Source organism: Cornus florida, unplaced genomic scaffold (genome assembly GCF_030987335.1).
Source record: "Cornus florida cultivar Cherokee Brave unplaced genomic scaffold, ASM3098733v1 CherokeeBrave_3.0.0_Hap2_Chr04, whole genome shotgun sequence".
NCBI classification, from domain to species: Eukaryota; Viridiplantae; Streptophyta; class Magnoliopsida; order Cornales; family Cornaceae; genus Cornus; species Cornus florida.
In genome coordinates, this window is record NW_026775574.1 from 32,687,810 (window position 1) to 32,709,242 (window position 21,433).

At 35.7% G+C, this 21,433-nt stretch overlaps 1 pseudogene; it reads right to left on the reverse strand.

The window, feature by feature from the left end:
- Nucleotides 1–3,567: 3,567 nt before the first annotated feature.
- On the reverse strand, nucleotides 3,568–3,665 carry LOC132305809 (small nucleolar RNA R71; annotated as a pseudogene).
- Nucleotides 3,666–21,433: the final 17,768 nt, after the last annotated feature.

Here is a 21,433-nt window from a genome sequence, read left to right on the forward strand (position 1 = left end):
AGATGAGGATCGGTATCAGCATATCGATGTTGGGGAGATTGCGTTACAGCCGGATGCAACTTATTTAGAGCCACCGTGTCGTATTGTCGACTGACGAGATCAGATTCTTCGTAATAAGGTTATTCCTTTGGTTCGTGTTCAGTGGAGTGATCACAATGAGTCTGAGTCCACTTGGGAACGAGAGGATGTCATTCGCTCACGGTTTCCTGAAATATTGGAAGAAGGTAAGAGTGAATTCCGAGGACGGAATTCCTTTTATTAGGGGGGAAGAATGTAATACTCCTAATTTTAAAAAGGATATTCCTGGTATTTAATGGTATTTAATTTATTATTTAAGTGCATTTTATTTGATTATGGGTATTTAATGGTATTTAATTTAGTATTTAAGTGCATTTTATTTGATTATGTGTCATTATTTTTTTATTAGGTGCTTAATTGTTTTCTTTTGTGGTGATTTAATTTATTTCTTTTGTGGTGATTTAATTTATTTAAATGATATTTATTTTTAGTTATTTGATTGGAATTATTTGTTAGTGTTTTAATTATTTAATTGGCATTAATGGTTTAAGTGTAATTGGGTTAGTTATTTGATTAGAATTACTTGTTAGTGTTTTAATTATTTAATTGGCATTAATGGTTTAAGTGTAATTGGTTTAATTATTCTATGTGTGTCTTATTTTATGTGTGTCTTATTTGGTTTAATTGGATTTACTAATTATTATTTTGTTCAATTAGATTATTTGTTAAGTATTTAATGATGAATAGGGTAATTAAGTAAATACATCTAACTAGGGTTTTAATTACAGTATAAATTAGGGTTTATTATTATAGCCGTCGTAGGTTTCTACGTTAATTGGATAGGCCGGTTAGGATTGTGAGTTGTACTTAAATGAACCTAGGGTTTAGGAAAACTCTATAAGTATAAGGTAGACGTCTGTATAGGGTTTTTTTTAAACAAAGCACACGTTTTGTAGAAGTGGAGAAGGAAAAACGCAGTTTTTCACATTCTGCCAAGGTTTGATCAAAGCTCCGATCCTGCTTCGTCCGTGGTCCGATCGAGCTGAATTTTGGAGGAGAGGTTCATGACTCAGTGACGCACAATCTGAACGGTGGAGATCAGAGTTTGACCTCGGGAACAGTGATTCGTACTCGTGAACAGTAACTGGGTCGCACAGGTTTTTTTTTCCATTCTGCCCAGATTTCATCAAACATCCGATCCCGCTTCGTCCGTGGTCTGATCGAGCTGAAATTTGGAGGATAGTTTCATGACTCAGTGTTGCACAATCTGAATGGTGGAGATCCGATTTTGAGTTCGGGAATAGTGTTTCGTACCCGTGAACAGTAACCGAATTTTGGAACTCGCCGGGATTTTTTAAGAAGACAACGTTGAAACTTTGAACAAAAGTTTCTGAGGCAAGATTCTATCCTTACTCTTTCCCTTAGGCTTCATACTCTTTGCACTCTTAAATGATTCCAAGATTAATGAAGATTAAACCAAACTAAAATGATATCTGTTTTGCTATGAAACTGGTAGTTACAGTAGTGTTGTATGCTTGTTCAACCTAGACTAAGCATGTTTGTGGATGCATTGTGGTTCTGTGGTTCACGTTTTTCCTTACCACTGCTAGTATAAATTATTGGAAGGATGGGTCTAGATGATAGCTATCTTAACTTCTGTAATAGCAACTGTTGGAACTTAAATACTAGGAGGATTTGAGTTTAACACTAGATCGGTTTTATGGAACACTATAATTTGAGTATGTCTACATACATACTGTGAATATTGTTTTGTTGCTTACATTATCACAGTTAGTATCAACTATAGAGGTTAGGATTTTGTGATACATACCCTACATATCTGTATGTCATTTGTAAGGTGTTAAATGGAAGTTTTAGTTAATTCTGTTTTTATATCAGACTAAAAGGAACAACTTAAATTAGGTATGTATATGTTGTTGTTGTGACCCTGTTTATCAATGCTTATTTTATCACTGCTAACATTGAATGTTGGATGTTGGAATTTAGTTGATATATACTTGATTTATTGGTATTATTGACTACTGGAGGATTGGAAAGTAGGCACCGGTATGGGACGGTGGCATACTAAGGATGGGTTTGGTTTTTAAAACAATACCATTACCCACCTACTTGGAATAAGGATGGGATTAACTAAAAGTTAAGTCCCGTGGATTTGTATTGTCATGGCAACTACTTGTTGAGCGGCAATACCAGGGATTTTGGATGGATTTTATATATGTACTGTTATGGTGCCTCGGTATGAGCTTGAGCCTCAGGACCGATGGCTAGGGAGCGTATATGCATCGGGATGTGTAGCTGGCTACGATGGTTGGAGGTGTACCCTGTTTAGGTATAGGTACATATGCCCACTTCGTGTGCATTTTAGCATGTTACCTCTATTCAGGTTGAGACCGGCCTGTAGTCCAGTGAGAGTCCTTTAGTGTGACTATATATATATTTACGGACTATCAGCTATTGTTGAATTGTTTAGGATGTACATGCATATCGGGCCTCTGTTTGGATTGTAGTAGTATATAACTTGCGCGTGGGCCTAACCCACTTCTATTTTTTCAGGTACACGACAGTTCCAGGCTTAGACGTGTTCGTGCTGAGCAGAGGTCTCTATTCACTCTTCCGACGATGTAGGGCTCTCTCTATAGTTTTATTTCTGGACATTTATTACAGTTGTTCTATCTTCCGTTTGGATGTTTAATAGGGGTCCACTAAAGATGGATTCCCAAGTTGTAAACTGATGGAGTTTTGGAGTTTGGGTTGATGGATTTTAATAATTATAATATTTTGCGGATTCTATTTTTAGTTCCTTTCAGCTTTAATTTCATTTCTTAATTTATTTTGTATTCCGTATTCATTATAAAATATTAATTGTTTGATATTTTCTCGGGTTTGGGCCTGGGCTTGATCAACCCGTGTCTCGAATCCGAGGGGTATCACAATGGGAGTATGGGATCAATGTATGTGAAGGTTTGTTGATTGATTGTTGTGGAGGAGGAGTTCTTGTTTTTGTTGATGTGTTGACTAAATTTTGTGTGATTCTTTCCACTCTTCATCTTCATCACTCCAATGGGAAACTTTGAGAACAATCTTGGTTATCTAGACCCAAATTTCATTGAACATCCCCCTTTTTGACTAATTTCCTCTCGGAGTTCAAGCTCCAAACCCCCATTGGTCCTTCGTGATCATTATAATCTCAATGGGTACCATGCACCGACTTGCATCACACTTCCTAATTTTGGGGTCGATCACTATGAAATTAAACCCGAGACCATTCAATTGTGTCCATTTTTTTATGGGTTAGATAACGAGGAACCATATAAACATTTGGACGAGTTTCTTGAGGTATGCTCCACCGTGAGATACATGGATGTTTCAGAAGAAGTCCTTAGGTTAATTCTCTTCCCTTTCACTCTTAAAAATAAGGCAAAATATTGGTTTAGTAATTTGGGGGTAAATACAATAACTTCATGGACACAAATGTAAAATGAATTTTTGAAAAAATATTACCCCGTGAGCTTAACTAATTCAATGAGAATCGTCATTAAAGAATTTTCCCACAGGAAATGAGAACTTTTACATGAAGCTTGGGAGAGATTGAATGACTTGCTAAGGAAATGTCCACATCATGACATTCCAAAATGACAAGTAGTCCAATATTTCTATGAGAGCTTATCCGATACCTACAAGGACATAGTGGATTCCTTATGTGGAGGTTCATATTTTGGGAAACATGAAGATGACATTTGACATCTTTTTTAAAAAATGAGTGAAAATTCAATGCATAAATCTCAAACCGCTTGGGTGAGTCATAATTCTAATGTAAGAGGGAACAACTTAAAAATATGTTAAGTTGAAAGTCCAATAGAGATTGTTGTCGAAGTCAAAACTCTTACCCAAAGACTTGATCAATTTTTATTGAGAAAAAACCAGTAATTCAATCATCTTTCTCCCCTCATCATCATCATTCTAGTGAGTCTTGCATGACATGTTCAAGTGTGCTACATACTACTTCCAATTGTCCCCATGGACATGTTCAAAGTACACAATATGAACAAGTCGATACTACATTTGCTCACCCTTATTCTAGTGCTTATATTCTTGTGTGGAGTGACATTTTAAGTCCATTTCAAAATAAAAAATTTCAAAATCGGTATTTGACTCCTCGTAAAAGAAATAAAGGTTCTCAAGGGTTCGTTCCATCTTCCTTTCATCATCAAAGAATGAAACATTTTTTTCACCCTCAAGTTTACAATTCTCAAGTCTATTCTCATCCATCTCAAGCACTTCTTAGCAATCCCACCTTTGAGGATAAGGTCTTGGTGGCCTTGGGTAGCTTAGAAGCAAACACTAAATTATTGCATTCTCATTCTCAATTTATATAGAAGCTTGGATCCCAAATCGGGATGATAGTTATGTAATACCCCGTATTTTATTAAAGAGTTTAGTTTATTTGAATTAATTAATGTGTAGATTTCTTTACCATTCTTATATTGAGTTCATTTAATTGTGCATGTATTATTATTAATAATTTTATTTGTTGATTATGTTTAATTAAGCAATATTAGTTAATTAAAGTATTATATTTGTGTTATAAAGTATTATGATGATATAATGTATTCTTATGTAATAATAATAATAATAATAATAATAATATAATAATAATAATTATAATAGTTTAATAATAATAATAATAATAGTTATAATAATAATAATAGTTATAATAATAATAATAGTATTAAATCTTAATGTCATGATGAAATTAGAGATTAGGATAGGATTTCATTAATGTTTATGGGTAGACTTAAAGCCATATGGTTGGGAATGTGATTAGTTAAATGTAAAATTAGATATTTGTAATATTTATATTATATAAATTGTATATAAATTAGTTAGCCTATCTTAGAAGGAATGGAAGGGAGTTAGAAAAAGTTATAGCTTTCAGTGAGCCATTGTAAAAGTGTGGAAAGGAAGAGAGAGAAAGAAAGGAGCTTGGACCGGTGTAGGAGAAATTTACCCGACTACGCGCAACCGGCGGATTTATTTTAAATCCAAAAGGCAAGTTATTATCTACTTTTCCCCTTTGAGTCCATAAATTATTCATTACATTTATTCGGCTATTTTTTTTTTGTTAGAAACCATGCTAGGACAATGCTAAATTAAATATTTAATTTTATTAAATTAATGTGATATTAAATATTTAAGGGTTAAATAATTTATTATTGGCCTAGGTAATTAATTGAATCTTAAGAATTGTTATTTAAAGCTTTAGAATTTTTTTCTAGAATTTTTGGGTAATTTTCGAAATTTTTCTGTATTTTCCGGCGACCTTCCGGCGAGTTTTCCGGTCGCCGGCAATGGGGGAGATGACCGGAGTAATCCGGTGTGATACGGCGCACTATAGTTACTGTGCGCATGGATATCCGGCCGTTAGATGAGTAACTAATCAGCAGATTGATTCGGTGTAGTCCAATACACCATAGGATGGTGCGCGCGCGAACCAGGATCCTTGGATTAGAGGAACTAAGATAGAATTATCCAGTGTAGCGCGCCCACAACAAAGTCCATGCAACCACCGAATCAGGAGCCGCCGCGTCAGCAAGAAGCATTAGAGGGCGCGTGGGAGCGCGTGCGCGCGCGTGGCAGGTTCTAGACGCGCGTGATGGCGCGTGTAGGCGCGTGCGCGTGTGAGAATGAGTTGGCTGCGCGTGGGGAAGCTTAGGGCGGCGCGTGGGGGCGCGTGAAGGGCCCTTTCAGCTGCTGGAAATTACCAGACTACCCCTAGGGCCATTTTTGTGAATCTCAGAACCTTAAACCTTGTTTTTAGGGCCTGTGTTGGTATTTACGGGTTTGATGGGCCACGAAATTATTATTTTGTTACCCGTTAATTATTCTTATGGCCAATTAATCTTTTCTAAGCATTTATTGGCTCGTTTACAATACGGATATGAATGTGATTTATTTAACGACATTGTTAAATATAGATGGTGTTATTATTTTATTAAATGGTATTAATCATTGCTTTTAAATTAAATAATGCCATGGTTTTAGTCATATAAATTAACCATTTTATATTATGGGATATTTATACTGTTAATCGTATATAAACCATGATTATTATGCTGTGTGCATTTCAGGGAATAAATGGACTGTTTATTATGTCGCATTTATATTATATGGATGTGTTGCCATATAGAACCATGTGAGCTGGCTAATAAGTTTAGACTCATTTATACCTTATGCATTCGTTGCTATAGACAGATGTGTGGCTGTCGGGGTATGTGGTTTAATATTATTGGCATGTGTTGCCTAATTGATATACTTAGTATATTTATTCATATTATTGGCATGTGTTGCCTAATTAACATACTCAGTATATTTAGTATTATTATTGGCATGTATTGCCTAATTGTTATGCTCAGTAACTCATTAGTACATTGAGATGTGTTATTACTATGTAGTCTTTACAGTCTGTGTTGTCAGTACCGTGCACCATGTATAATAGCTGATTTCCCGGGTAGGGAAAGGAGACACTTAACCACCTAGTGTGAGTCTAAACGATCACCGTCTATTCTGGTTGAGGTCATGTTATACATTGGATAGTTCCATTAGGATGTATACAGATATAGTACTCATCCGGATATAAATGATTAATTTATTTGATTCTCAGATTTGGGTCATAGTAGAGAGGACTTGCTCGTGGGGTTGACCCACCATTGTTGTTATTTCAGGATACGGTCAGTACCCGTTCCAAGGTTGAGGTTAGCAGTGTGGGACCACCATTGGAACTCATCTACTCTTACGATCCAGTTCAGGGTAGAAGTTTTATGTATTACTTCAGTTTAAGTTTTTATTTACTTTTGACGTTGAACTCTCAGGTTTATATTTAGGGATCCTTGACATAGGATTTCCAAGTTGTAATGGAGTACTGTAGTAAGTAAAGGATGGATGGATGTTGTATTATTTAGTGTTCCTTTCCTGTCTAAATTCTTTTATTATTATCATTTTGTATTCCATGCTTGTATGTTGCCAATTATTTTTGATATCCCTCGTTTTTCGGGTATAAGCCTGATCAACTTATGCGTGGAAAATGTGGGGGTGTCACAAGTTAACTGCATGAATGCAAGAGAGATTGGTAGGTTGCCTAGCCAACCCGAGAGAAATCCCAAAGCCCACTACATGGTGGAAGAAAATCCTATATCGAGATGCCATTTGGTGTCAACCTTTGTCATCGAGGACAACCAAAGCTCAAAGTGTGATGAAATCTGGCCAAATTTAAATTTGTAAAATGCCACTACCACTACTAACTACTAATGTAGCCAGAGTAAGTAGAGATCGTCCCAAGGGAAAGATAGGGTATTTTGGAATCAATGTTGGATTAGTAGGTTGAATGATCAAAAGAGGAGTTTGATTTGATTCATTAAACTAATGGTTCAATGAAAACAATGCAATTAAGTGAAAATCTAGAAATTAGAGAAAGTAATATGAGAGAAAGGTCTTGGGGTTTAGAGTTCACCACTAAGCTTCACTTCACCAAATACTAACAATTGTAACTTAATGGGGAAATTCATGTTATAAAATGTGTGTGTGTGTCACCAATTGAAAACTAAGTATGGATGGCAAATAAGCATAGATTGTCTAATCAATCTAGTGAGTAGCACAAATTATCAAATGAGACCATTGACCATTCAATTAAACCACAATTAGTGCACACACAAAAATCTAGAGAAATGTACTTCTTGCACTCATAAGTATGAAACATCAAATAACAAAAATAGATTGTCCACCTATCTAGGAAATTAAAGCAATTACACTACAACTATGCTAATGACATGAAAATTAAACTAATTAAACTAAGGAGGTGGCACAATCTATCAAGAAATAAGTATGAACCATCAAATAAACCACAAGAGTAATTGATAAAGCACCATGCCTTGACCATCACTAGATTTTATAATATCAACATACATAGACATCCATTAATTTCATTAAATCTAGAGAAAAGCACATGAACATTCATTCTAGCATACATAGACATATGGATAAAATTAAATGATCAATTAAAAACATTAATACATACAAATCATGTAAAAATCACAAGATCTATATTTATTCGTGGTCAAAACATCAATTACAACTAAAATCCTCAAAAATATACAAAAAACAAGGTTTAGGAAGCAAGCCTAGGGGCTATCTCTAGCCCCAAGAGAAGGATTTAGCCACTCATTGGAGTGGCCATGGAACCCTTAAGGGTTAACTTGGAAGTTGGCTTCATCTTCTTCCTTCTTGCTTTCTTCATAAAACCTTAGTGCTAGAGAAAGAAACTATTTCTATTTATGGTAAAATATTAACTAGAGGACTTTTTACAAATTTGGTTCAATTAATCTATTACAAGCCTCTTTGAGTAGGCAACAGTCAGAAATACTATCTTTGATTGGTGGAAATTTATAGGTACAAAAGTAGGTAGAGTCCGGACGCGCCCAGGAATTAGACAGCACACTGCCAACAATCACTTTGATCGATCGAAGAGAACTTCGATCGATCAAATACTTACTTCAATCGATCGAAGCTGACGTGTCATGAAAATATCTTCTTGGCCTTATCCGGATTATTGAGCTGGCACCGCCTTGATCTCGATCGATTGTATCTTTATTCGATCGATCGGGACTTCCTTCGATCGATCAACACTTCACTGGTGCAATTTTCTGACTTCTTTCCAGATTTGCTCATTAACTTAAAATATAAGCTAAATGGCTCTTCTTAGTCTGTTTGAACTTTATTGACTTGAAATAGGCAAAAACACAAATAAGTACTAAAACATGAAAGTAAGATAGATGAATGGACTAAAATACCCTAACTTAAGTGCTAAAATGCGTCACATTTGAGCACTCATCATAATTCACATGAGCAAGTGCAAGCTATTGCTACCTTGAGAAGTGGTAGAAAAATTGATAATAGGGTAGAAAGACTAAGTGAAGATAGTGAACCGGTGCAACCTAGTGTTAACACCCGTCCCGTTTTCGATCCTATTCCAACTTCTTTGGATGAAAATGGTTCCAATAAAAATTCTCCATCTTCTTCCTCATCTCCCTAAGTAGAAGAATCTTATGAGCTAAAAGCTCCATTCCCATATGCATTGAGAGAGACTTCACCTTTTGGGAGACAAGAGGGAAAAATTCATGATATGATGGAAGTTTTCAAGCAAGTCAAAATAAATCTTCCACTCTTATATGCTATTAGGCAAATCCCACCATATGCAAAATTCTTGAAAGAACTATGCACTCAAAAGAGAAAGAAGAAGGGATAGAGCCCCAAAAAAGTGCTTCTCATGGAGCAAGTGTGATCCCGGTGCTCCGACCATTTTATGTGTGATTGGAAACCATGAGGTTCATAAAGATCTTCTTAACTTAGGAACAAGTGTTAATTTGATTCCTTACTCTGTGCATGTCTAACTAGGTTTGTGTGATTTGAAGCCAACTTCGGTTGTGCTTCAATTGGCCGATAGATCCATTAAAAAGCCTAGGGGCATGGTTGAGGACATTCTCATTAAGGTTGCCAAGTTCTATTTTCCAGTTGAGTTTGTTGTTCTAGATACCGAATCGGTTTCTAACCCTACCAACCACATTTCAATCATCCTAGGAAGGCCATTCCTTGCCACCGCAAATGCAACAATCAATTATAGATCCGGAGTTATGGACCTTTCATTTGGTAACATGATGGTCAAGCTTAATGTGTTCAATGCAAGTCAAAATCCTATTGATGAAGACGAGTGTTGTCTTGTAGATGTCTTGGATGAAGTTGTAGAGGAGTCAATTCCTTCCATGCTTCTAAAGAACCCTCTTGAGGATAATCTTTCATCTTTCGTTTCCGAGGATCCTCTTGCATCTTGTCTCTTAGAAATGTATGGAAATTGTGGGTTCGACAATGAGGGATCTATAAGTGAAGTAAATACTTTGATGGAATCCGTTGCTAGTTTGGACTTCCTACCTTGGAAAAGTCCAAAAGAACCTCTTCCTCCACTCTCTAGCACTCTACCGGTTCCATCTCTAATCCCCCCTCTCCCCCCCCCCCCCCCCCACTCTTGAGCTTAAAACACTCCCTTCCAATCTTAAGTATGCCTTTTTAGGCCAAAAAAAGATTCTACCGGTCATTATTTCTTCAAGTCTTGAAATGATCTTTTAGAAGTGCTTAAAGACAATAAGGAAGCTATTGGGTGGAGTGTGGCCGATCCAAGGGAGATTAACCCTTCCATATTAATGAATCGCATTCTTATGGAAGAGAATGAGAAACGTTTTAGAGATGCTCAAAGGAGATTAAATCCAAATATGAAAGAAGTGATTAAAAAGGAGGTTGTAAAGCTTTTAGATGTAGGAATCATCTATCCAATCTCTGATAGTAAATGGGTGAGTCTAACCCAAGTAGTTCCTAAGAAATTGGGAATTACGATGGTTGAAAATTCCAAGGGTGGTCTAATTTCTAAATGCACCGCTACTTCATGGCGTGTGTGCATTGATTATTGTAAATTGAATGTCGCCACTAGAAAAGATTATTTCCCCTTGCCCCTCATTGACCAAATTCTAGAAAAGTTAGCCGAGCAACAATATTATTGTTTTCTAGATGGTTATTCGAGTTATAATCAAGTAGCCCTTGATCCACTTGACCAAGAGAAAACCACCTTCACTTGTCCCTTTGGCACGTTTGCTTATCGACGGATGCCATTTGGTTTGTGCAATGCTCCCGCCACATTCCAAAGATGTATGATGTCAATTTGTTTAGACATGGTGGAAAAGTATTTGGAAGTTTTTATGGATGATTTCTTGGTCTTTAGGTCTTCTTTTGATTCATGTATTAAAAATCTATCATTGGTACTTAAAAGATGTCATGAGACAAATCTCGTTCTTAGTTGGGAAAAGAGCCATTTCATAGTTCAAGAGGGGATTGTTTTAGGCTATGTTGACGAGCCCCTTTTCTATGTGTTTAGAAAACTAACTTTGTAATGCGAGAGGTCCTTCGCAAGGTCAAAATATGATTGTAATTTCGGAAGCCTTTAAAAGTTAAATTTACATTTATAAAACCACTACTACAACTAATGAAGTATAGCGACTAGGGATTGTCCGCAGGGATTATATGTGTTAGAATTTAACTTCGACTTTAACGTATCAAAAGATTACAAAGGAGGGTTGGGTTGGTTGATTACTCTAGAAAACAATTAAGTTAAAAGGCAATTAAAGTAAACTAATGAGATATAGCTAGCGATTTAAGAGATATGAAGAGAGGTCTTAGGGTGTTGGAATCACCACTAAACTCATGTAATTAACCACTTGCTTTCCATTAATAAGAAATACATTATTGCAATCTAGATGTGGCCACAAACATAAACACAATTTGCATGTAAAAGTGTGAACTATCTAATGCAAGTGTGAATTGTCTACCTATCCAACAAGTAAATTAAGTATAGAACAACCCACCAAGACAAAGGCATAATCCATCAATTAGTTAACAAATGGGTCTAATGAGAGCACACATCAATCTAGAGAATCATATATTTGCAATAATAAGTGTGGAGTATCAAATTAAGAATAGATTGTCTACCTACCTACAAACATGAATTAAATTATAGAACAACCCTGGTGTGTCTCGTACCAATTGCACAAAAGTAGTGTATAAAAATGTGGACAAGTTTGAATTTATAGAATGCCACTATCACTACTAACTATTAATGTAGCTAGAGTAAGTAGGGATTGTCCCAAGGAAAGGAAGTGTATTCTTGTTTGGAATCAATGTTGGATTAGTAGGTCGAATGATCAAAAGATGGTTTGTTGGTTGATTTGGACTACAAATTAAACTAAATAAATGCAATGTAAAACAACTAAAACAAATGAGATATAGAGAATATGAGAAAGGAGTCTTGGGTCATAGAGTTCACCACTAAGCATGACCTTCCTAGACATTCAATATTTGATGGATTAGAAGGATTATGTGTTGTAAATGAAAGTGTGTGCCATTAATTGAATGTCAAGCATGGATGGCCAAGTAAGCATACATTGTCTAACCAATCTAGTGAATAGCACAACATATCAAATTAAGCCATTAATCATTCCATAAGTCCGTAATTAATGCACACTCATTAAATTAGAGAAATATACTACTTGTATTCATAAGCATGGAAACAACAAGAATGGATTGTCCACCTATCTAAGAAAGTAAGACAATTACACTACAACTAAACTATTGGCATGAAAATTAAACTAATTAAACTAAGGAGGTGGCACAATCCATCAAGAAATAAGTATGAACCATCAAACAAACCACTAGAGTAATCTATTTAAGCACCATGCCTTGACCATCACTAGATTCATAATATCAACACACATAGACATGCATCAATGTCACAAAATCTAGAGTTAACATTCATTCTAGCATACATAGACATATGGATATAATTATATATATATATATATATATATATATATATATAAGATGTCAAGACAAGAATTACAACACAAATCCCCATTAATTACAAAACATCAAAGTCTAGGAGGCATGCATAGGGCTATCTCTAGCCCTAAGAGAATGGTTTAGCCATTCATTGATGTTGTCATCCAACCCTCAAGGGCTATCTCCATGGTAGAAATCATCCTCCTCCTTTTGTGTTCTTGGTAGAAACTCTAGATGAGTGGAAGAACTTTCCCAAAAGGTGTATATCTCTATCTAATCTCTAACCTCTTGCCAAAACTAATCAACCTCTTTACTCAAAATAGCCAAAATTCTTATATAGGTAGCTCAAATATCACACCCAATGGTCAAACCTCGTGCACTAGGACCTCCAAATGATTGCACCATGAGCATACCTTTAATTTGGATGGAACCCTATTTTTCACGCATTTGAGGCAGTTCAATTGATCACAAGGTTGCTCGGATGGGTTGAACTATGGCGGCGCACTTTTTAGATAATGACAAGGCTGAGATATTTTTGGGAAAAGGACAAAAGTGGTAGGTGGGGATAAGATCAAAAGGGTTCGATCGATCAAAGGAAAGGTTGGATCGATCGAAAGGGAAATTTTTTCTGAGGATAAGGACAAAAGGCTTGATCCATCAAGGCATGGTTGGAACGATCACACTGTGATCAATCGTAGCTTGGTTTGATCGATCTAAGAAGGCTTTTTCACCACTTTGCTTCCACTTTGCTCCTTTCTTCCATTAAGCTTGAGATTGCTTCTTTAAATGCTCTAACTCAGTTGAATTGACTTATTTTGGGGATAAATGCCTGAAAAGGGAAATAACATGAAATTAGACTAAAATAGAAAAATAAGATAGAATTAAGTCCTAGAACATTCAAGCTCAAGGGGTTTAAATGCGTACTTTTTAGCGCTTATCAAACCCATCAAGCGTAAGTATAATCCATCAAATTAATTGACAAACCCATTCAATGAAAATCATGCTTAGCCATCACTAAATCCTTAATTAATCACACATAGACATGCAACCAACATAGAGAATCTAGTGTAGAGATCAATTCATAAATAATCACACATAAGACAACATGTAATTAAAATAGAGAATCACTAGAAAGAATTAAATCAACAATCATAAGGCTAACCATTAATCACAACAATATATATAAATCCTTAAAAATAAAAATACAAGGGTTTAGATTAAACAAGACTTAAGGCTCATCCAAGCCCCATGTGAAGAGCCTAGTCAATCATGGAGGAGGTGGATGTGGTCATGAAACCCTCAAGGGCAAGTTCCAAACATGACTCCATCTTCTTCTTCTTCCTCTTCTTCTTCTTCTTCTTTGAAGCTCAAGAGATAGAGAGTATGTGGATCTGGAGATGTGTTCTTAAGATGTGCCTCCACTTCCCTCTTTTCTTCTAGCCCTAATCTCTAACTTTTTAAAGAGAGAAACTACAACAATATAGAAATTACAATGTAGAAATATGAATCTCCTTACAAAAATGGTTCAATCCCTCATATATATAAGGCTTTTAGAGCCCAAAAATGTGAGAACTCAACCCTAGGATCTCCCCTTTCAAGCACAGCCCGAGTTGGTCCTAAATGAGCTTTAGATTTGTTTTTTTATAACTTCTGTGAACAGTTCGATCGATCCAACCAACAGTGTGATCATTCAGAGGTATGGTTCAATTGTTCAGAGTTGGTTCGATCGTTTAGGGTTCAATCATTCAGGATTTGATCTTTCACACGATTATTCTAACTAGGCAGTTTTCAGCATTAGCCCCCTTTTGCTCCAGCTTCTCACCAAGACTTAGTTTGACTCTAAAAAGGACTTAATAGACCGAAATTAGCCCGTTTGAATCTTATTGACCTAAATATAGATTAAACATAAATTAGTACTAAAACGGGAAGATAAGATAGAATAAGGTCCTAGAACATTTAAGATTAAGGGGTTTAAATGCGTACTTTTCAGCGCTTATCACATGTCATATCAAAAAGGGGTATTGAAGTTGATAAAGTGAAGGTTGAGCTTGTATCCAAATTGCCACCACCTTTTATGGTGAGAGAGATCCGCTTCTTTCTAGGTCATGTCAATTTTTATCACCGTTTCATCAAAGACTTTAGCAAAATTGCTAGACGTTGTGTAATCTTCTTGTCAAGGAGACACCATTTGTCTTTGATCAAGCATGCCTAGACGCTTTTCATAAACTCCGTGGTTTATTATCATTCACTCCCATCATGTAACCCCCAAACTAGTTATTACCATTTGAGATTATGTGTAATGCTTCCGATTAAGCTACGAGGGATGTTTTGGGGCAAAGAGTAGGGAAACTTGCTTGTGCCATATACTATGCAAGTAAGACTTTCTCGGGAGCCCAATTGAATTACTCCACTACCGAGAAGAGATTACTTACCGCAGTGTATACCCTTGACAAATTTAAGTTATACCTTTTAGGGTCGAAGGTCATTGTGTTTTCCGATCATGTCGCACTTAGGCATCTGATAAGCGCTGAAAAATGCGTATTTAAACCCCTTAATCTTGAACGTTCGAGGACTTTTATCTATCTTATTTTCTCATTTTAGTCTAATTTCATGTTATTCCCCTTTTCGGGCATTTATCTCCAAAACATGTCAAATCAGCTTATTAAAGCATTGGAGGAAGCAATCTAAATTTTAGTGGAAGAAAGGAGCAAAGTGGAAGCAAAGTGTGAAAAAATCCTCTCCGATCGATCGAACCAAGCTATAATCAATCGCATTGCGATCGTTCCAACCATGCTATGATGGATCGAACCCCTTGTCCTTATCCTCAGGAAAATTTCCTATTCGATCGATCAAACCTTTCATTTAATCGATCGAACCTGTTGATTTTATTCTCATAACCACTTTTGTCCTTTTCACATAAATATCTTAGCCTTTGTCCTTATCTAAATAATTGTGCCGCCTTACTTCGATCGATCCGAGCAACATGTGATTGATTGAACTGCCTCAAAATGTGTGTAAAACAAATTTCAAGCTGAATTGAAGGTATGCTCATGGTGCAATCATTTGGAGGTCCTAGTACACGAGGTCTGACCATTGGGTGTGACATTTGAGCTACCTCTATAAAGAATTTGGCTATTTTTAGTAAAGAGGTTGGTTAGTTAGAGAGAGAATTGGTTAGAGATTAGAGATAGAAATTACATTTTGGAAAAGTTCTTCCATTCTTCTAAGGTTTCCACCAAGAACACTAAAGACGGAGTGGTGTGTATTGTCGTCAAGCACCCAAATTGCACAAAAGTGTGGTGTGTGAAATGAAATGTGGCCAAGTTTGAATTTATAGAATGTGACGACCCCTTTCTAAGTGTTTTAGAAAACAGACTTTGTAATGTGAGAGGTCACTTCGCAAGGTCAAAATATGATTGTGGTTTAGGAAGCCTTTAAAAGTCAAATTTACATTTATAAAACCACTACTACAACTAATGAAGCATAGCGAGTAGGGATCGTCCGCAGGGATTATACGTGTTGCAATTTAATTTCGACTTTAATGTATCAATTGATTGCAAAGAGAGAGATTGGTTGATTAAACTAAGATGCAAGGAAATTAAAATGCAATTAAAATAGACTAAGTTGAGTTAGGGATTTAAGAGATGAGAAGTGAGGTCTTGGGGTGCATTGGAATAGCCACCAAGCTCATTCACTAAACCACACACTTTCAACTAATTTGGGGAAAACATTCTTGTAAACAAAATGCGACTACTAATTGCAATATTAAGCATGGACCATCAAATTTAATAATGAATTGCCTATCTAACCAACAATTAAACTAAGTGTAGAACAACCCATCAATTCTAAGCATGACTCTTCAAACCAGTCACAATTGTAGCACACATCAATCTAGAGAATCATGGAATTTGCAATAATAAGCTATAGAATATCAAATCAAGTAAAGATTGTCTACCTACCTACAAGCATGAGTTAAATTGTAGAACAACCCATCAAGCATAAGCATAATCCATTAAATTAATTGACAAACCCATCTAATAAAAACCATGTGTAGCCATTACTAGATTCTCAATCAACCACACACAGACATGCAATTAATATAAAAAAAACTAGTGTAGAGATCAATTCCCAAATAATCACACATAAGACAACATGTAATCACATAGAGAATCAATAGAAAGAATTAGTCCATAGAAATCAAAGGAGAACCTAAGATTCATTAAATTCATAAGGCTAAAACACTAATCACAAGATATTATTCCCTAAAAAGTATGAAAGAGATAGAGGTTTAGATTACAAACTTGGGGCTCATCCAAACCCCAAGGAGAAGTCTAGCCAATCATGGAGGAGGTGGGTATGATCTTGGAACCCTCAAGGGCAATCCCCAAACATGGCTCCATCTTCTTCCTTTTCTTCTTTATTGAATTCTAAAGAGAGATAGAATGTGTAGATGTTAAGATGTGTTCTTAGTGCCTCCACTCTTCTCTTTTCTTCTAACCCTAATCTTTAACTTTTCTAGAAAGAGAAACTAACTATTACAATGAAATAAAATTGAAGACAAAAGATTAATTACATAATGGTTCAATTCCCCTTTATACAAGGTCCTTGGAGTAGTGAACAAGTCAGAAAATAAGCCCTGAAAATATCTAATCCCGCAACTATGTGGTAGGTGGAGTTCGGTTTTGCGGGAATAAAACAGCTCGCTGCCAGCACATTTTCAATCGATCGAAGAAAAGCTTCGATCGATCGAAAAATTCTCGATTGATCCAAACCTACTGGTGGCGAAATTCTGCATTTTTTTACCTTTTTCCGGATTTTTTTGAAATCTTCTCGAAACTTTTGCTTGACACCAAAAAGGCTGTAATAGACCATTTTTAGCCCGTTTGAACCTTATTGACCTAAAATAGACAAAAACACAAATAAGTACTAAAACGGGAAAATAAAGATAGATATATGGACTAAAATACCCTTTCTTAGGTGCCAAAATGCGTCACATTTGAGCACTCATCAGAATGCCACTACCACTACTAACAATTAATATAGCTAGAGTAAGTAGGGATCATCCCAAGGGAAAGGAGCGGTATTCTTGGAATTAATGATGGATTAGTAGGTCGAATGATCAAAAGATGGTTTGATTGATTAATTAAACTAATGGTTCACTTAAAACAATGAAAGTAAGTATCAATCTAGAATTAGAGGAAGATATATGAGAGAAAGGTCTTGGGGTTTAGAGTTCAACACAAAGCTTCACTTCACCAAAAACTAGGAATTGTAAATTAATGGGGAAATTTAAGTTGTAACTTGTGCATGTGTGTGTCACCAATTTAAAACTAAGCATGGATGGCAAATAAACATAAATTGTCTAATCAATCTAGTGAGTAACACAAACTATCAAAAGAGACCATTAACTATTCAATTAAACCATAATTAGTGCACACACAAAAATCTAGAGAAATGTACTTCTTGCATTCATAAGTGTGGAACATCATACAACAAGAATGGATTGTCCACCTACCTAAGAAATTAAAATAATTACACTACAACTAAGCTAATGACATGGAAATTAAGCTAATTAAACTAAGGATGTCACATAATTCATCAAGAAATAAGTATGAACCATCAAATAAATCACAAGAGTAATCAATTAAGCACCATGTCTTGACCATCACTAAATTAACTACATCAACATACATAGACATGCATCAAATTCATTAAATCTAGAGAAAAACACATGAACATTCATTCTAGCATACATAGACATATGGATAGAATTAAATGATCAATTGAAAACATTAATCCATAAAAATCAAGCAAAAATTACAAGATCTATATATATTCATAGTCAAAACATCTATTACAACTAAAATCCTCAAAAATACACAAAAGCTAGGTTTAGGAAGCAAGCCTAGGGGCTATCTCTAGCCCCAAGAGAAAGATTTAGCCACTCATTGTAGTGGTCATGGAATCCTCAAAAGCTAGCTTGGAGGTTGGCATCATCATCTTCATCCTTGTTTTTTTTTTTTCCAAAACCCTAGTTCTAGAGAGAAAACTATTTCTATAATTGGTAAGGAAAACTATATGATATTTTTACAATATGGTTCAATGTATCTATTACAAGCCTCTTTGAGTAGTCACCAAGTTAGAAATACAGCCTATGATTGGAGGAAATTTACAGCTACATAAGTTAGGTAGAGTTCGGCGCGCTTGGGAATTAAACAACTCACTAACAGCAGCCACTTCGATCAATCGAACAGGACTTCGATCGATCCAACACTTGCCTTGATCGATCAAAGCTGACGTGTCATCAAAAATATCTTCTGGGCCTTATCCACTTTGCTGAGCTGGCACTGCCTCATTTCGATTGATTGTAACCATCTTCGGTCGATCGGGATTCCCTTCGATCGATCGAAGCTCCTCTGGTGTAATTTTCTTGGCTTCTTTCCAACTTTGCTCCTTAACTCCAAAATTGAGCTAAATGGCTCTTATTAGCCTGTTTGAACTTTATTGACCTGAAATAGGCAAAAACTCAAATAAGTACTACGACATAAAAGTAAGATAGATGAATGAACTAAAATACCTTAACTTAGGTGCTAAAATGCATCACATTTGAGCACTTATCACACCCCCAAACTTAGATATTGCTAATCCCAAGCAATGAACTACAAAGAAAAGAAAGAAATAAACAACTAAGTAACTATGAATATAGAAAGTAATAAAATGATAGCGCCACTTTCGTAGGGTGTTGGTCCTAAGTTCCTTAGGCATTGTTTGCCTCTTTAATGTCAAAATAAGAGTGGCAGTGGCTTTAAAGGACTTCTTCAGTGTCAAAGTTGCTTGAAATAAGCCTCAAGGATAGTGTGGTCATTTTCTATTTAGTGACTTATCTCTCATTACTGTTTTAATGTATTCATCACAGCTCATCTATCTGTTTTTGCTCAATTTGCTGAGAATTGTGTAGATTCAGTTCATGAAAACTATCACAAATGATTCTAGGGGTAGTATTGTCATTTCTCAGTTGTATTCAACATATACACGCATGTTTTGGATGTTGCATTGCATTGGATTGACCTGAGTGAATCAACATTGTCATTTATACAGTTTCAGGATTTTTCTTAGCTAAAAAGTAAAAAAATCTATTACAAGGGTATTTTGGTCATTTCTTATTATGCTCAGCAGTGTGACACATTTCAGTGGTCCCAAATTAAGTGAATATACAAGAATATTGCATTTCTTGGTGGCTAAGTCTAGAGCTGAATGGAATTTGCAGCATTGTGGTGTATGTGTGTACTTTAGTGTGCATAAGGACAAATCTGCTGAGGTGGCCTTCTATGATTGGCTCTTGCTCTTGGAAATATCTGCATTGCACTGTGTCAATGATTGGCTTGAGGTGACAGGTGTAATCTGTGGGTGTATGAAGGTCTGTGCATTTTGAAAATCTATATATATATACTGTTATATCCTTTTTAGGGTTTCAGCCTTGTGAGAGAGGAGTGTTTTTGAGCTGTAGCCTGCATTAACTCAAGGGCCTTGAGTGAACAAGTTTGTCTGAAGCTTTTGATGATGATTCAAGCTAGAAAAACTTACTGATTCAAGCTATGTGATAGTTATAGCAGAGAAGAGGTTGCTGCTGCTGTTTTTCATTGCTGTAAGGGCTGGATTGAGTATTGGATTTTAGTTCCAAGGTGCTGAGGTCTATTCTGAGAGTTGACACAGGTATCAATCACCTTTTTACACTTACTCAGTATTGAATTATTGTTAAAATCATGCTGAAATAAAAAATGGACAGTGAGCTCATCTGATATACTTAATTTTCTGAGATTTTCATGGATTCAAGCACTGATTGATTATGACTTGTTGTATGATAAGTTTTTAATCCTCTAGCAAGTGTATTTTGATGAATCTTGCATGTTGAAGTTGGTTTTGTGATAGAAATTTGGTCTGCAACATTTTTCAGTTCTTAACCCTTAGTCATAGAATATGTTTTTGCTGAAACAAGGGTAATATTGGTTCCATATGCTAAACTCATGCTGCACTTCAGTGATTAAAAGTCATGAACATGAGTACCACCGTGAATGAAGACTCAGTATGAAGCTATTGAATTAATCTCGAGAGGAAATTCCCTTTTTACCCCTCAAGACATAAGCGCTGAAAATTGGTGTTATGAAATGGTAATCTGAAATACTGAGTTGTTAGTTTCATTTCAATTGAAGTAAGGATCTGTGATTGTTGTTTTACATTTGTTATAATGTATTTGGTGAGCTTAGAGAGCTTGTATGGTCCTGGCAAGGTTGTGATCGGTTGATCAACTATACATCAACCTTCGCAATAGCACGAATCATTGTAAAATAGGGCTATTGGTCGGGTAAGTCGAACCACTGGGACTGCGCTAGTCTTACGGCAACCTTAGTGTCTAGAATCTTTCTAGAATGATGAGGGGGTGTTCATAAAGGTTTTGTTTGTTGTCACTTAAATTAGGAATTCAAAGTGCATAAAACACTAATTTGCAAGGAATTTAGGATGAAATAGAACAATAGAGAAGAGACTAGGGAAGAGACTCCACAACCATCAATAAGCATGCTAGGATATGATTTACTTAGGGGAATAACATATATGTATAACCATAGGATGCAACAACACAAATTATTACATTCCCTTCAAGAAATTTATGAAATCAATAGGTAAGAATAACCTATCAAAGCATTGCATGTTTTGGTTACCTAAACTAGGTTGTAACCTTAGACATACTCACTAAGCATAGAGTTATCAAGCCCTTAATCACATAGTAGAAGCACATGACATAGAATCCAAGAATAATCTATCAAAGGAAGATCCTAAGCAATAGATTATCAAATCTCCTAAATATCATGCCATTAACAACACTTCCATAAACTCCATTCCATTGTCACTATGGAAATATAGCAATATAATCATAGGAGAAAAACCATCTAAGACAAGATATTTAACT